The 5,471-nt window shown below is 34.6% G+C and overlaps 1 non-coding gene across 1 annotated transcript; it reads left to right on the top strand.

The window, feature by feature from the left end:
* Window positions 1–489: 489 nt before the first annotated feature.
* On the top strand, window positions 490–597 carry LOC112746586 (small nucleolar RNA R71). Its single transcript, XR_003174463.1, has one exon. It is a non-coding gene; the product is annotated as a small nucleolar RNA R71 (small nucleolar RNA).
* Window positions 598–5,471: the final 4,874 nt, after the last annotated feature.

Raw genomic sequence — 5,471 nt, 5'->3', positions numbered from 1 at the left:
TCCACCATTATTAAAGCCTTGTTGAGGCTTTTGTTGATCTTTCCATGAGAGATTTGGGTGATTTCTCCATGAGGGGTTATAGGTGTTTCCATAAGGTTCACCCATGTAATTCACCTCTGCTATTGCAGGGTTTTCAGGATCATAAGCTTCTTCTTCAGAAGATACCTCTTGAGTACTGTTGGATGCAACTTGCATTCCATTCAGACTCTGAGAAATCATATTGACTTCCTGAGTCAATATTTTATTCTGAGCCAGTATGGCATTCAGAGTATCAATTTCAAGAACTCCTTTCTTCATAGGCGTCCCATTACTCACAGGATTCCTCTCAGAAGTGTACATGAACTGGTTATTAGCAACCATGTCAATGAGTTCTTGAGCTTCTGCAGGTGTTTTCTTTAGGTGAATGGATCCACCTGCAGAAGTATCCAATGACATTTTAGCTAATTCAGATAGACCATCATAGAATACGTCCAGGATGGTCCATTCTGAAAGCATGTCAGAAGGACACTTTTTGGTCAGTTCTTTGTATCTCTCCCAAGCTTCATAGAGGGATTCACCTTCTTTCTGTCTGAAGGTTTGAACATCCACTCTAAGCTTACTCAGCTTTTGAGGAGGAAAGAACTTGGCTAAGAAAGCCTTGACCAGCTTATCCCAAGAGTTCAGGCTATCTTTGGGTTGAGAGTCCAACCATATTCTAGCTCTGTCTCTCACAGCAAAAGGGAAAACCATGAGCCTGTAGACTTCAGGATCTACTCCATTAGTCTTAACAGTATCACAGATCTGCAAGAATTCAGTTAAGAACTGAAAAGGATCTTCAGATGGAAGTCCATGAAACTTGCAGTTCTGCTGCATCAGAGAAACTAATTGAGGTTTCAGCTCAAAATTGTTTGCTCCAATGGCAGGAATGGAGATGCTTCTTCCATGTAAATTGGAATTAGGTGCAGTAAAGACCAAGCATCCTCCTTGCATTATTATTATTTTCGGCTGCCATCTCCTCTTCCTGTTCGAAATTTTTTGAAAGGTGCTTGCTGGATTGTTGTAATTTAGCTTCTCTTAGTTTCCTCTTCAGAGTCCTTTCAGGTTCTAGATTTGCTTCAACAAGAATATTCTTGTCCTTGTTCCTACTCATATGAAAAAGAGGGACAGAAAAATAGTAATAATAGGGGTCCTTTTTACCACAGTATAGAGGTCCCTGTGTGAGTAGAAGAAAAGAATGTAATGTAAAGAAAGAAACACAAGGGTAACGAGAGCAGAGATGTGGGATGAAGAGAGGTGTTAGTAGATGAATAAATAAATAGAAGGAGATGAGAGAGAAGGAGAATTTTCGAAAATTATTTTTGAAAAAGAGTTAGTGATTTTCGAAAATAGTTTTTGAAAAAGGTTAGTAATTTTTCGAGAATTAAAATCAAAAATTAAAATAATTAGTTAATTAAAAAGAAATTTTGAAAAAGAGGGAAGATATTTTCGAAAATTAGAGAGAGAGGGGGTTAGTTAGGTAGTTTTGAAAAAGATAAGAAACAAACAAAAAGTTAGTTAGTTAGTTGAAACAAATTTGAAAATCAATTTTGAAAAGATAAGAAGATAAGAAGTTAGAAACGATATTTTAAAATCAAATTTTTGAAAAAGATATGATTTTGAAAAAGATAAGATAGAAAGATATTTTTGAAAAGATATGATTGAAATTAGTTTTGAAAAAGATTTGATTTTTAAAATCACAATTAATGACTTGATTCACAAGAAATCACAAGATATGATTCTAGAACTCAAAGTTTGAATCTTTCTTAACAAGCAAGTAACAAACTTGAAATTTTTGAATCAAAACATTAATTGATGATGTTATTTTCGAAAATTAGGAGATAAAGATAAGAAAAAGACTTTTGAAAAATATTTTAAAAATTTTCGAAAATAAATAAGAAAAATGAAAAAGATTTGATTTTTGAAAAAGATTTTGAAAAAGATAAGATTTTTAAATTGAAAATTTGATTGTCATAAAAACAACTAGATTTTAAAAAGTTTTGAAAAAGTCAACTCAAATTTTTGAAATTTATGAGTGAAAAAGGGAAAGATATTTTTTTTTTATTTTTGAATTTTTAATGATGAGAGGGAAAAACATGAAAAAGACTCAATGCATGAAAATTTTGGATCAAAAAAATGAATGCATGCAAGAATGCTATGAATGTCAAGATGAACACCAAGAACACTTTGAATGTCAAGATGAACATCAAGAACTTATTTTTGAAAAATTTTTAATGCAAAGAAAACATGCAAGACACCAAACTTAAAAATTTTTCATGTATAGACACTATGAATCCAAGAATGCATATGAAAAACAAGAAAAGACACAAAACATGAAAACATCAAGATCAAACAAGAAGACTTACCAAGAACAACTTGAAGATCATGAAGAATACTATGAATGCATGAATTTTTCGAAAAATGCAAGATGAATATGCAATTGACACCAAACTTTCAACTTGACTCAAGACTTAAACAAGAAACATGAAATATTTTTGATTTTTATGATTTTTATTATTATTTTTTTTTGATATTTGTATATTTTTTTCGAAAAAACATATAGGAAAAATAAAATAAGGATTTCAAAATTTTTTAATATGAATTCCAGGAATCTTGTATTCTTAGTCTAAAGCTCCAATCCAAGGGTTAGGCATGGCTTAATAGCCAGCCAAGCTTTAGTATGTAACTCAGACATGCCACGGCTGACATTCCAATTAACTTGCCTCTATGCTGATGGTTGGAAGCCCCTATCCAAAAGAATTAGACATGGCTTTACAGCCAGCCAGGCTTCAACATGCTTAATGAAATTCTAGAATTCATTCTTATAAATTCTGAAGAAAAATATATTTTTGAAAAGATTTATTTTTTTTTCGAAAATAGATGAGAAATTTTTGAAAGGTTTATGAAAAATTTTTGAAAATAAAACAAAAAGAAAATTACCTAATCTGAGCAATAAGATGAACCGTCAGTTGTCCAAACTCGAACAATCCCCGGCAATGGCGCCAAAAACTTGGTGCACAAAATTGTGAACTCAGGCAACGGCACCAGAAACTCTGTACGCACGTCTTAATAAATCGTTTTTCATTCACAACTTCGATACAACTAACCAGCAAGTGCACTGGGTCGTCCAAGTAATAAACCTTACGTGAGTAAGGGTCGATCCCACGGAGATTGTTGGTATGAAGCAAGCTATGGTCACCTTGTAAATCTCAGTCAGGCGGATATAAAATAGTTATGGAGTTTTCGAACATAAATAATAAATAGATAGAAAATAAGGATAGAAACACTTATGTATATCATTGGTGAGAATTTCAGATAAGTGTATAGAGAAGCTTTCGTTCCTCTGAACCTCTGCTTTCCTGCTGTCTTCATCCAATCAGTCTTACTCCTTTCCATGGCTGGCTTTATGTAAGGACATCACCGTTGTCAATGGCTACTTTTAATCCTCTCTGGAAAATGGTCCGATGCACTGTCACTGCATGGCTAATCGTCTGGAGGCATCACCCTTGTCAATGGCTGCATCCTATCCTCTTGTGAAAATGGTCCAAATGCTCTGTCACAGCACGGCTAATCATCTGAGGTTCTCGATCATACTGGAATAGGATTCACCCTCCTTTTGCATCTGTCACTACGCCCAGTACTCGCGAGTTTGAAGTTCGTCATAGTCATTCAATCCCAGAGTCCTACTCGGAATACCACAGACAAGGTTTAGACTTTTCGGACTCTCATGAATGCCACCATCAATCTAGCTTATACCACGAAGATTCTGATTAAGAGATCCAAGAGATACTCATTCAATCTAAGGTAGAACGGAAGTGGTTGTCAGGCACGCGTTCATAGGGGAATGATGATGATTGTCACATTCATCACATTCAGGTTGAAGTGCGAATGAATATCTTAGAAGTGGAATAAGTTGAATTGAATAGAAAAACAGTAGTACTTTGCATTAATCTTTGAGGAACAGTAGAGCTCCACACCTTAATCTATGGAGTGCAGAAACTCTACCGTATGAAAATACATAAGTGATAATGGTTCAGGCATGGCCGAATGGCCAGCCCCCATGAAAGTCTAAGATAGCATAAAACTGATCAAAGATGTCTAATACAATACTAAAAAGTCCTATTTATACTAAACTAGTTACTAGGGTTTACAGAAGTAAGTAATTGATGCATAAATCCACTTCCGGGGCCCACTTGGTGTGTGCTTGGGCTGCGCTTGAATGTTACACGTGTAGAGGTCAATCTTGGAGTTGAACGCCAGTTTGTAACGTATTTCTGGCGTTCAACTCTGGCTTGTGATGTGTTTCTGACGTTTAACTCCAGACAGCAGCGTAGAACTAGCGTTCAACTCCCTTTTACGTCATCTAAACTCGGCTAAAGTATGGACTATTATATATTTCTGGAAAGCCCTGGATGTCTACTTTCCAACGCAATTAGAAGCGCGCCATTTTGAGTTCTGTAGCTCCAGAAAATTCACTTTGAGTGCAGGGAGGTCAGAATTCAACAGCATTAGCAGTCCTTCTTCAACCTCTGAATCTGATTTTTGCTCAAGTCTCTCAATATCAACCAGAAAATACCTGAAATCACAGAAAAACACACAAACTCATAGTAAAGTCCAGAAATGTGAATTTAACATAAAAACTAATGAAAACATCCCTAAAAGTAACTAGATTCTACTAAAAACATACTAAAAACAATGCCAAAAAGCGTATAAATTATCCGCTCATCACTGTGATGAGCGGGAAAAACATGAAAACGACTAAATGCATGAAAATTTTGGATCAAAACAATGAATGCATGCAAGAATACTATGAATGTCAAGATGAACACCAAGAACACTTTGAATGTCAAGATGAACATCAAGAACTTATTTTTGAAAAATTTTTAATGCAAAGAAAACATGCAAGACACCAAACTTAAAAATTTTTCATGTATAGACACTATGAATGCAAGAATACATATGAAAAACAAGAAAAGACACAAAACATGAAAACATCAAGATCAAACAAGAAGACTTACCAAGAACAACTTGAAGATCATGAAGAACGCTATGAATGCATGAATTTTTCGAAAAATGCAAGATGAATATGCAATTGACACCAAACTTTCAACTTGACTCATGACTCAAACAAGAAACATGAAATATTTTTTATTTTTATGATTTTTTTATTTTTTTTATTTTTGTATATTTTTTTTCGAAAAAACATATAGGAAAAAGAAAATAAGGATTTCAAAATTTTTTTAATATGAATTCCAGGAATCTTGTATTCTTAGTCTAAAGCTCCAATCCGAGGGTTAGGCATGGCTTAATAGCCAGCCAAGCTTTAGTATGTAACTCAGACATGCCACGGCTGACATTCCAATTAACCTGCCTCTATGCTGATGGTTGGAAGCCCCTATCCAAAAGAATTAGACATGGCTTTACAGCCAGCCAGGCTTCAACATGCTTCATGAAAC

This window comes from Arachis hypogaea, chromosome 14 (assembly GCF_003086295.3).
Source record: "Arachis hypogaea cultivar Tifrunner chromosome 14, arahy.Tifrunner.gnm2.J5K5, whole genome shotgun sequence".
Taxonomy (NCBI): Eukaryota; Viridiplantae; Streptophyta; class Magnoliopsida; order Fabales; family Fabaceae; genus Arachis; species Arachis hypogaea.
Note: the sequence above shows the minus strand (reverse complement) of the source record. Positions and strands in the feature narration are given on the sequence as shown.